We start from the raw sequence: 12,555 nt of genomic DNA, 5'->3' as shown, positions 1-12,555 counted from the left end.
GCCACCGCGCCCGGCCCTCTAGGTCATCATTTTTAAGTGGCAAGAAATTTTTATGTAAAGATACAAAAATGGTTGTTCTAGCAACTTCTGATTTCAGGCACGTTGAAGGCAAGGGGTTAATGGAGTAGAAGAAGGAGTAAGTTTATAAAAATCTAATTTGTGGCTGGGCATGGTGGCTCACACCTGTAATCCCAGCACTTTGAGAAGCTGAGGCAGGTGGATCACTTGAGGTCAGGAGTTTGAGACCAGGCTGGCCAACATGGTGAAACTCCATCTCTACCAAAAATATAAAAATTAGCCAGGCTTGGTGGCAGGTGCCTGTAATCCCAGCTACTAGGGAGGCTGAGGCAGGAGAATCGCTTGAACCTGGGAGGTGGAGGTTGCAGTGAGCCAAGATTGCACCACTGTGCTCCAGCCCGGGTGACAAGAGTGAAACTCCATCTCAAAAAAAAAAAAAAAAATTCTAATTTGGATTTTTGACTCAAAGTAGAAAATTGTAATAGAAATTTCAAAGAAACTTGAATCAGGGTCTTCATGCTCACATGTAAGAGAGGGCACTTGGCACCCGGGTGCTAAGTGGTTCAGACTACTTTCATAGCTGAAGGTGGGCATCCCTATCACAGGAGGGGACAGAATCTGTAAGCGGTAGCTGATAGGTGTATAACTTGGTGCCAATTAATTGGATAATGAGGTCAACCTAAATTCTAGCTTGTGTTTACTTTTCACAGGTCAGGGTGAACCACAGCCTGTTCCCAGATTATCCGCAAAGATCAAACTGACCTTGACCAACAAGTTCTAGTTCTTCTACATGTACTTGGGAAACTCACTTTCCAGAGAGAGTTCAGCACTATAGTGACACTTTATTGGAAGAGTTGACAATGTGCCTTGTTTACTAACCCTTGTGTAAACACTTATTTGGTAAACCATCACCAGACCATGTGCCTTGGAATGCATGCGCATGCAGGGGACATTTTTAATGAGGTATAGTGCCATTGAGGGCCCATGTCAGGTGCTATAAGAAGTGCTTTGTTGTGCAGATGTCTTAAGAACAGCTCTGGAGGATGAAATATGACTATATTGACCTTTCAGCTGTGAGCTTATTTGTCAGGATTCAAATAAGTTGAAAGGATCAAACTGAACAGTTTCCGTAGTCAGACTGGGAATTGTGTTTCAGAGGTCAGCAGCGGAGGCCACATTGCAGATTCCATAACATAGCCAATTGTTGGTACATATTAAAGTACTGGGGCATCTCCTGTGGACAGAGACACAATTAAAATTCTAATTTATTAATGTATACAGGGAGCTAGCCCAGCCTGTCACTCATTGATTCAAATGATGGTCCATTCTTTTTGCCTCCCTCTTGGAGCTCTCACAGCCTTAAAAATACCCCGAGTCCTCTTGAATTCATCAGACCTCAAGTGCATTGGGAAAATGAAAATATATTATTGGGGGGAAAATCTTACACATAGTAGAGCTTTGGTTAGAGATAATAAAAAAATACACACATACACAATCTGCCTGATCACACTGCTCTTCAGTATTGAATATCATTTGTGATTTTTTTATGGTAGAATTATTTTCCCTCATACTTGCTTTTTAAAAACATATGGCATTTTTAGGTAACTTCTTTTCCAAGATGAACGAAGTTCCTTGAGGGCTAAATATAAGAAGTAAAGTTTCAGGGGATTTCCTTTTGAGGGCTCTTTTTCTTCTTGCCTGTTCCAGGGTTTTTAGCCACCATGCAGAAGAGGATGATATAGAGGGCTTCGTTTTTCTTGGCAAGGACAGTGTCAAAACCAACCTCACACATTCTGCTGAGCTCTTCAGTCTGTATAAAAAGTGGGGGGAGAAGGGGTAATCTTGAATGCTGGTTTTGGTAAAGAAGATGTCTTGATTTTTTTTCCTACCCCCCAAGTAGAGGAGTTGACAAGCAGAGAATTTAGACCAGCTTTAAGATTTGGCGGGGGAAAAGAAATCTAAAGGGTTGGTGGACTGGTGTGTGTGTGTATCACAGACGATTGCTGAAGGACCCCTCAGCTGCCTGAATGGGTCATGCACATTCAGTAAGCTTTATTAGGTTGGCTGGCCTTCCACAAACAGAGGAGAAATTACTATCCTAGGCCACATGGTATATTACCTCATTATAAAAATATGCATATAGACTTGGTGATTCACAGAAGGAATAACCTTCATATTTAAATATATCTTGCCATACTGCATCCTCGCTGAGGCATCTCCGCCGGAGTGGCTCTGAAATGAAAGGGAAATCCTACAGCAAATCTTAACAGTGCTCATCTCTGATCTTCTCACCCTTCATAACTACACCGAGAGAGCGATTTTAGCAAATTTCAGATCTTCTGCATAGAGGAAGGCTTGACAGGGAGGGAGGATTTGATCTGCTGATAGCTTGAGGGGAAAAAAAAAAAAGAAACCCAAATCCCCAAATATACTGTGACTCATATTTTAAGCATATCTCACACTTCCCTGCTTTATGTTTGGCAGCGCTCTCTGGTTTCACAGGCTGATGATACAAACAAAAGAAAATGGAAAGTTAGAGGAGGCTATAAGTGGTTACTCGATAGAGATCATAAAATGTAGTCAAACATCACCAATTTGGTCTAATTTCAGGGAGATGAGAGTAAATAAGAGAGAAATGCCACTCTTTGCAGATCCACATACTGAACCAAATCTGAGCTGGTCACATTCTTGGATGATGTGGTTTATTAATGAAGGCATTAATCGGGTATAGATACTGCTTCTGAAGTTCTTGAGAAATATTCTACTTAGTAACTGAAATTATCTTTTTACTTAGTCTGTTCATTTGCTTTGCAAATTTTTTTATGAATGATACAAATGAAAATTGAAAATTGGCCCCATCATAAATTCAGAATCAGAGTGATCTGAATTAATTAAGTGCAAGTTGGTGATCATTTCCAAAGCAGGCTGGGCATGGTGCTGGTGTTCATGGGATACAGAACTGTTGAAGAGACAGACCCTGCCTTCAGGAGGCTTATGAGTTGTAAACAAATTAACGTTTTGCTGCAAAAAGAAAATTACAGATAAGTAAAAATAGTAGGCTCTTTTTTTTTTTTTTTTGAGATGGAGTCTCGCTCTTTCACCCAGGCTGGAGTGCAGTGGAGCGATCTTGGCTCACTGCAACCTCCATCTTCCAGGTTCAAGTGATTCTCCTGCTCAGCCTCCCGAGTAGCTGGGGCTACAGGCATGCACCACTACGCCCAGCTAATTTTTGTAATTTTAGTAGACACTTGGTTTTGCCATGTTGACCAGGCTGGTCTTGAACCCCTGACCTCAGGTGATCCACCTGCCTCGACCTCCCAAAGTGTTAGGATTACAGGCATGAGCCACTGCGCCCAGCATAGGCTCTCTTTTATAAATATTTATATACTTCTGAAGATTGCTTAAACAAATGAAATAAATGCTTAACAGTGCAGGTGTACTCATAACCTCGAAAATGCGTAACTTTACTGGCTGAAGATTAATTTGTGAGTAGATGAGCAATTTTATTGATCAAATTTTGGAACTTTGACCACCGTTTCTGGGTAGCAATTCATTTTGGTTCTTTAAGCATTTTAGTTGTTGGCACGAGTACATAAACTGGAAGGAAATCAAATGACACATTTTCTCCTAAGAAAGTAAGAGTACATGTGTATTCTGGCAGCATTAAAGTTAGGAAAGAAAGTAAACTTTGTGTGTTGCCTACAGTGGAAAGCTCACCAGTTTCAGGCCCCCTATAAAAAATTTGAACCTGAAGCCAGTCATCTGATAGTTTTCCCTCCTGCCCATCCCCTTCCTTCCAAGGTGATGTCATATGTGAGCCCCTTACTCAGAAGGTCATTTCGCTGGAAGGAAAGATGGTGAAACCCACTTAGAAGGCCAGCCCTTTAGTTCACTTGGAAGCTCAGAGTAATCATGTGGATTCTTGCTTTAAGTGGAGGAGGTTAAAATACAAGATTCAGCAGGTTTTTTTTTTTTTTTTAGCATTTTTATTTGCAGTTATATAAAACATGCTTTAGGCAGCATTTTGCTTTGCATTAATGCCACATATAATCTTAGTAGCTTGTATCATTTCCACGTTGTTCACTAAAAAATAAATTGGCAAGAGGAAACCTGTAAAGGAAACTACAATTTTATGTTGTTAATAGTGAAATGGAATGGTTTTGAAGTACTGACCCTTAAGTAATAGCCCTATGCACTGATTAGTAAGGAGGATAATTTAGGAGAGGGAGGCAAACTTCTTTTTATGTCTAGAGTTAACATTGTCTAGAATTGGCATCCCTCGCATTTTAAATTGATACAAAGCATGGAAATTGTGATACCTTTAAGATGTTACTGTTATCACATGACTTTCGAGAATCCCAAAACCCTAGAAATAAGTCTCGATAAGAAATAATAAAACCGAAATATTTTATAAATAGTTCTTAAGTCTTTCCGATTACATGCACCATTACAAATATGATAGAAACAGTGACCCCTCCTCCCAGAAAAATGCACATGAACACAAAATGTCACATCCAGTTTTAGGGATTTCATGAACCTCAAGAAGTTCACTTTGGGGTCCAGGCTCATACTCCTGCTTTAAGATTTTTTTTTTCTTTGGTAGTCTGTTTTGTCCTTGCCTCCAGAATTTTGGTGTAAGTTGTAATATAAAGAGTTAGTTCGTTTTTGGTATTTCAACTTCAGCGGTATATAGGTGGCCCTGTGTCCCAGTCTGCCCAGGACAGTCCACTCCATGACTATTGATTGGTTTTGTTTATTCATAATTCTCTCTCTCGAAAGTATCCCCAGGTACAGTGGCTCACGCCTGTAATCCTAGCATTTTGAAACACTGAGGCAGGCAGATCACTTAAGTCCAGGAGTTAGAGACCAGCCTGGGCAACATGGCAAAACCCCATCTCTGCAAATAATACAAAAATATTAGCCAGGCCCGGTGCCTGTAGTCCCAGCTACTCTGATGGCTGAGGCGGGAGGATTGAATGAGCCCAGGAGATCGACGCTACAGTGAGCCATGATGGTGCCACTGCACTCCAGCCTGGGTAACAGAGCAAGACCCTAGCTCAAAAAAAAAAAAAAAAAAAAAAAAAATCCCTATTTGAACCAGGTGCAACTGCAATGCTGTACACCGTATCTCAGCTACTAAGAAGGCCGAGGCCAGAGGAATTCTTGAGACAGGAGTTTGAGGCCAGTCTGGGCAACATAGCAAGACTCTATTTCAATTAAAAAAAAAAAAGTGACCGGGTGCAGTGGCTCACGACTATAATCCCAGCACTTTGGGAGGCCAAGGCGGGCAGATCACGAGGTCAGGCGTTCAAGACTAGCCTGGCCAACAAGGTGAAACCCCGTCTTGCAAAGACTAGCCAGGCGTGGTGGCACACACCTGTAGTCCCAGCTACTCGGGAGGCTGAGGCAGGAGAATCACTTGAACCTGGGAGGCGGAGGTTGCAGTGAGCCGATATCTCACCACTGCACTCCAGCCTGGGTGACAGTGAGACTCCATCTCAAAAAAAAAAAAAAAAAGTATCTCAGTTTGGACATTTAATTATATGATCACTAGTTTAAATGTATCTAAGAATTAAAATGCAAATATGATGCTAATATTCTATATGTAATCATGTCTTTGCCACCACATGCAAAGTGTGATAGATAATGAATGTTTAGTCAGTGCTGAACGTGGACCAGCTGCTTAACTACTCTGTAGTATAGGCGCTGTCCTTAAACCATTTAATGGATGAGGAAAATGGAAACAGAGAGGTTAACTGACTTGCTACAGAGCACAAAGGTAGTAACAGCACCAGGATGGTAAGCCAGGTTTTTAGAACCACAGATGACCAATATGCCATCGAGAAGTTAATTATTGCCTCTCTTTTTAGGCGTGTTTACTCAGCACCTACTGAGTGTCATATTTTCCATAAATAAGTAAATTACTCTATTTTCTGTGTTATAAGCAAAAAAAGAGAACTGAAACTAACAAAAATCAGTTCCACTGTAAATATCTGGATTTCAATTAAGAGGACTTAGATCTGCATAATTACCCTAAGTGTATCTTTATGTGTCTGTGTGTGCATGTGCATGTGTGTCTGTGTGTTGTGTGTATGTGTGTGTGGCGGGGACAGAAAGAAACGGCAAAGCAAAGTTATTTCTTATTTTCAAGTCTGAAGTGCTCTTATGAGCGTCCATGTGTTTGGAACATGGACTAGTGTGTTATAATCGTTGTTGGGGCTAGGAGGTGGAGAGGGACAGGGGAAAAAAACATACTTGACTGGTCAAAAATGTGTAAATTGCTGACAAAATGACACATGTAATTAAGAGTGCTCCTGCCATTTTACCTTGTGGTTTACACCTCCAGTGTTGAAAAAGAGAGTGACTCCCACCTCGCTAATTACCATTATCACTAAAATGCTAGGGTTGGAGTCATTAGTTCCATGTGCATTTAATTAGAGGAAGGCTGAAATTGGATTTAACTTATTACTTTTTCATGGATCACTTTCTTGTCATCACTTCAAATTGGATTGCAGCCCCAGGTAACTAATTATGAGAGCCACAGGATCAAGAGTGAAAAAAAAGGTAATTAGGAATAACACTGTCGGACCCTTGCTGGTCGTCCACTTGTGCTTCGGGGAAAGAGGGGAAAAAAAAAAAAAACGCAAGCCATATTTTGTAGTATCACAGATTAAGGAGTTAGAGGCATGTACAGTTGCTAGGCATCATGGGAGTCTGTCACCACCCATAGTGGTTTCTGTGATATACAGCTGAGTTGAAGATGTCGAAGCAACGTGGTTCCACAATCAGCTGCTTAATACCTAGATTAAACTTGTAAAAGCAACAGATTGGTTGTAGGTATGAGGCATCTCTACAACTGTGTAGACTGGGGGCCTCACATGTATGATTACAACAGAGCTGTCAAGATGCCTCTGAGCCAAAGTAGAGAATATTTTAAGTACAGGGAGTTAGAATTTAATGAACATATTAATGCTCCAGAAACATCATTCATATCTGACAGGAAGACGTATCAGTCAGCACAACAGTCAGGTTTAGGGTTTATACATCAGGACATTTTGTCAAAGTTTCCAGCGTACGGTAATGTTCAGGACATTTACTTTGCTTTGGATTTGCTCCCTCCCACCCCTCTCCAAATGTTGTGGATGGGTTTCCTGAGGTTCCATTTCTCCTTCCATCCCTATCGAAAATACTTTAAAATAAATAATATGGTTTCCATGTGCAGAACAGAACTCAGAACTGCAAGCAATCAATTTTATTGACACCATCTGAAAAAATGTTGATGACAGTTCGAGGATGTGAAAGAATTGGATTTTTAAAGTCCCCAGGACTAAGTGTGGCCAAAGAAAAAAAATGGAAATGTAATCTCATTACTCAAAAGTTCTGTGAGTTAGACTCTCCTAAGAAGCGATTCTTCTTAACGAAAAAAATAAAAGCAGCAGCAGACGGGCGGCTTCTTGGATAGGCTGTGATCCCACAATGAGGTCTTGCTGTCAAGCCTATCGGTTGCCTTGAAGGGAGAAAAGAGCTTCTTGGTTTCCCATGGCAGTGACTCACCAAGCAAAGATGGCTCGAGTTTCCTTAAGTTGTTTAAAATTGGTTTTAATGTTCTGTTAATGTAAGCAAATAATCATGATTTTAGTCTTGAGTGACTTTCAGGCCTGGGCGAGTCAGGCTTGCTCAGTATTCTCCAGTGCAATGGGAGTATAGACGGCGATACGCCCACCCAATAGAGACCACTACATCATTATCCCCAAAGTGGTAAAATACCGTTCCTGGAATTTTGAGTCTTTTTCCTGTGTGAATCTTCTAAGCAAAATCTCAGAACCAAAATAGTGATCATCAAGTCTGATGTAGACAATTAAAGCCTCTCTCTCTTTTTTTTTTTTTTTTTGGAACATCTTAAGTTGATTTAGAATTTTTGTACACAATATTCGTCTGTGGTTGAAAGGGGGCACGCTGAGGTCAAGTGATGTAGTGTTTTCCATTTTTCCATATGAGTCTCACAGTGTGCGATAAAAGCAAACTCCTTTATTTTGTAAGTCTGCAAGAATTTCTGCTGAAGTGCAGAGGTCACGTTCCCTGTCAATTTGAGTAGCCAGCATTTTTTAACTACTGTTTTTTCTTTTTGTGTGTCTTTTCTTCCCTCCCCCCACCTTGCTATAAACCGTGGCACTTTTCTGACACATGCACAGTGAAGTCCTCCAATCTGAAACTCATTAGCACACAGCATTGGACCCTGTCCAGTAGTTAGAAAATTTCCTGGAGCCTAGAATAACAGCATTTGGTGCAATACCATGGACCAGAAGTGACAATGGGGGTAGTCGTGCTCCCCTGGCACCCTGCCCGGTCAGGAAAGCCAGCTGACCACACAACACAGTGAGACAGAGGTTATGCGTATAGGATGGGTTAGAAAAGTTTGGTCCTTAGAGAAATACACTTCTAAAATCACAAGGTAATATCTGTTTTCCTTACACTTATTATTTCAATTGGGTCAGAGATGTTTATCAACATTCATTGCAGGAACATGAAAATAAGTGATTAGAGAAAATAGGTTGAAGCTCAATTTCCACAATATAATATTTTTCACTTCTGTAACTATTGGTTATTTTCAGGACCTATATTTTCATTCATTGATTCATACATGCATGCGTTCATTCATTCAAACTTTACTCCTTGAACTTCACTATCTTGAGGTAATGTGACCAGGCTGCAACCCCCTACCCTGACAGTAGAAAAAGTAAACAGTTTACCCTAAGTCAGGTTAATTTAAGCCAGGTTTTCAAACAGGAAACTGAGTCCCAGAAAGATAATAGTTATCATATTAAATAGTAAATACTATATAGTAGTTTCTAGGAGCCAACTACTGCACAACAACCATATGGGGTAAGTTCTGTTATTATTCCCATTTTACAGGGGAGGAAAGGGGAGCATAGAGAAGTTAACTTGTCCAAGGCCGTACAGCTGATAAGTGGCAGAGCTGGGATTCTAGCCCATACAATCTGGCTCAAGAGTCTATGCTTTCATCTATTACACTCTACTGCCTCTCTCTGAGCTACCACCTGGGCCCCGCAAACAGGGAAAGCAAAAGGAATGGAATCAGAGTTGCTGATGCTTAATGCTCCTCACTAACCACCAGACCACACCGTCTCCTAATTTGGACATATGTTGATGGGCATATTTGAAAAATAGTGCTTATAATTGAAATATGCACTTTCTAAAGGGAAATGACGCTTGGGAAAGAGAAGAAAGACGGGTATTACTCAAAGCCTGCAGACAGCTCTGCAAGTAATTGTCTAAAGGCAGCCGTTGAAATTGAGAAGCAGTTTGGAAAATGTACAGTTTGGGAAATTTGTGTACCGATGTAATTACGGTAGTTGTGAGCTGATGTCATGCCTAGTAACTGTTTTTGTATTGCTTGGGCCTTTGTTACTGAGCTGTGATATCATGAGCAAACTATTATAAACATAGCATGGATATAGCATGCTTGTGTAACAAAAGATCGGGAACTTTTATTAAGTTTGTTTTCCTTGTCATATTGTAAAAATTTATTATGTGTACTGTGTATATTAGAAACAGATTTGGGTAATTCTGTCTAAATGAAGTCATCCCGGCTATTTCCAGACTGTCTGTTTTTGGTTGTGAATAATTTTCATACATCAGATGGTTGTCATATTTAGTCGCTCTCAAAATTTTAAAGAGAACATATCCCATTTTGAACTTTCAGTGGACTTCAGCCACCTTGCTGTTGGGATTGTTTGAGTTTGAAATTATTGCCCAGTAAATTACAGGGACTGAATACCAGTCATTTCTAAAGGGTCTAGCGCTGCTGCCTTCTATTCATAAGTTCTCTCCTTCAACAAAAGAACAGATTTTTAACTACTTAAGTAGTAGAATTTAAAGCTGCTGGACACAATTGGGCAAAGAGCGCCAGCCCTTGTCCTTTTACATTACGTCCCATTGAAGAGCTGTGGTAAATGTTCAAGCAGACAGAGCTCGACATTTTGCGGTGCTCATGGTAAATGTGGAGTTTAAATGGGTAGTTCCAAAACTTTGGATGACTCGATCCTTCCCAGCTACTCTCCTCTAGCTCCTTCTTTTGCTGCCAAGCTTTTAGACTCAGAATATTGAGCCTGCTGCTTCCTCGTGGTTTTTTTTTTTTTTTTCTTTTTCTTTTTTAAACCAGTCACTTTCTTTCCTAAACTCCTCCCAAGTCTGGCTTTTCTCCTCATCATTTTTTTGAATTTTATTGTCCCTAAATTTAGTGGCCATGTCTCCATCCTTCTAACCTGTCTGGCCTCCTTAGTAATACGTTGCATGGGCTAACTTATGTTTTTGGAAATTGCCATCTTTTCAACTTCTTCAAATCAGTACCCCCTGGCCTCCATGCTATTTTCTTTCTGCTTCCCAGTTCACTTCTGGAACCCAAGTTCACTCTTTCCCCCAAGTTCAGTTTCTTTGATCCCCTTTAATTTCAGTGCATCTGGACTATGCGCTTGTTCTAGAAGCTTCACACACATGGGTGCCCCCAGACCTGTTGTACTGCTCCTAAGTGCCTGCCTGTGGTTCTCTCTTAGCTTGCCATTACATGAATTTCAGTATCTCTAATCCAGCAGATCCCTTTTGTCCCCAGGTCTTATTAGTCACAGTGATTTGAGTCATCACTGACCTAGGAATTTCCTTCATCCTCAGCATGTTATTCATCCTCACATCTGCCATTTTTCCTTCCGCTGGTATTTTCTGTCCATTCCTTTTTCTGTGTTTCCCCTGCTGCCATCTTATTCTAGAGCTATCCCTTCAGGTGCCATCTGCTTGGATTTGGGCAAAGACTTTTTCCAATCCTTCACCCCCTCCCCGCAAAGAATCTTCTGTTCTTCATGCATAGCTCACCTCCTACCAACCGCTTGTTGCCTCTCCTCGAATGCCATGTCATTCTGCTCTTCAGAACTGTTATGTATCATACCATGTCTCCAGCCTGCTGCCTTCATCTAGATTCTTAGCATTCCAGCTTTGCATTAAATTAGATGTCATGAGAAGAAGGTTATAGCCTTCTGACTGGGGAGAGGGGAGAGAGTCATGAATTCAGAGTCGTCATTCCTTTGTAAGGAGCTAGATAGAAGCACAGTCCATTTGGTAACAGTTCAGAGTCCCCAAAATCCAGAATTGCAGATACTTGTACTCGGTGCCTGCTGTTTAGAAAGAAGACCTTTGGTGATTAAATTGTGTGTGAGTTCAATTTCAGGAGAATATCTTTGCTTTCTTCAGAAAGAAACTAAAAACCACATGATGCGAAGGGTTGCCCCGTTCCTAAGTTCACCCCCATGTGACTGCATGCTGCTTTTCCATTGGTATCTACTGCTGCCCCCTAGAAGGTTTCTTCTGATCTCTGCTGACTATAGACCTTACGGTGAGACACTCCCTTGTCTGCACATGGGAGAGCCGCTTTGTCAGACCTAATGAAATTGCTTTTAATAAGACATCAGTGAAATTATGTCTAGTTTGTTCTTTGTTTGAGAGCGTAAAGGGATTGTTATTTATTCTAGAAACAGAATAAGAGTCTGAACCACAAAGAATTACACAGCGAAGAGGTTTTGTTGTGACTACCAATTTTGATGAGGATATGAAGTGATTCTACCTAGAGTGCTGTTTGAAGGACTGTGGGTCTAGGATGGGCTCTGAAGAGTGCCACGATTGATTAGGTATGTCCGCCATGGGCACTGGAGATGGGAGAAGTGCTATATGCACCTTCTGTTTGCCAAGCTTGCCATAGACTTATCTGACCGTAGTCTATGCTGATCCGTGTCAGAGCGGAGAGGTCTTTTTCTCTGGGAAGCCTGATAGACTTTGTGGTAACTGTTGAAGTATTACCTAAACTTAAACATATGCTTTGTGTTTTTCCCCATAACTTTACACGAGACTGGGCAAATTGCATTCTTATCCTAAAACCATATCTCTTCTTGATCAGATCTGAAATGTGATTTGTCCTTTAAAGCCACAGGATCTTTTGCACTGGACTGCCACACAAACTCAGCCGGATGGTTGAGTTTTGGAGATTGATATGTCAGAATATGTTGGAGAAGGAGGCAGCATTGCATTGTGATTAATACCATGGTCTCTGGTGTCTGCCTTTAATCCTGTGTGACCTTGGAAAAGTAACTTAACCTCTCTGTACTTCTGTTTTCTCATCTAGAGAATGTGGCTGTAACCTCACCTACCTAAGGCAGTTGTGAAGATTAACTGATTAATGCACGAAAAGTGTAAAAACTGTGGGTTTTTTTGTTTTGTTTTGTTTGAGATGGAGTCTCGATCTGTCGCCCAGGCTGGAGTGCAATGGCATGATCTCAGCTCACTGCAACCTCCGCCTCCAGGGTTCAAGCGATTCTCCTGCCTCAGCCTCCAGAGTAGCTGGGATTACAGAGGCATGCCATCACACCCAGCCAATTGTTTCTGTTTTTAGTAGAGATGAAGTTTCACCATGTTGGCCAGGTTGGTCTCAAACTCCTGACCTCACCTCGGCCTCCCAAAGTGCTGGGATTACAG

The 12,555-nt window shown here is 41.1% G+C and overlaps 1 protein-coding gene across 41 annotated transcripts in view; it reads left to right on the top strand.

Moving 5' to 3' along the window:
- The window catches only part of FOXP1 (forkhead box P1), a 632,383-nt gene that overhangs the window by 474,951 nt on the left and 144,877 nt on the right, over nt 1–12,555 (top strand). The gene's annotated exons all lie outside the window — the stretch shown is intronic.

This window comes from Macaca fascicularis, chromosome 2, assembly GCF_037993035.2.
Source record: "Macaca fascicularis isolate 582-1 chromosome 2, T2T-MFA8v1.1".
Taxonomy (NCBI): Eukaryota; Metazoa; Chordata; class Mammalia; order Primates; family Cercopithecidae; genus Macaca; species Macaca fascicularis.
Note: the sequence above shows the minus strand (reverse complement) of the source record. Positions and strands in the feature narration are given on the sequence as shown.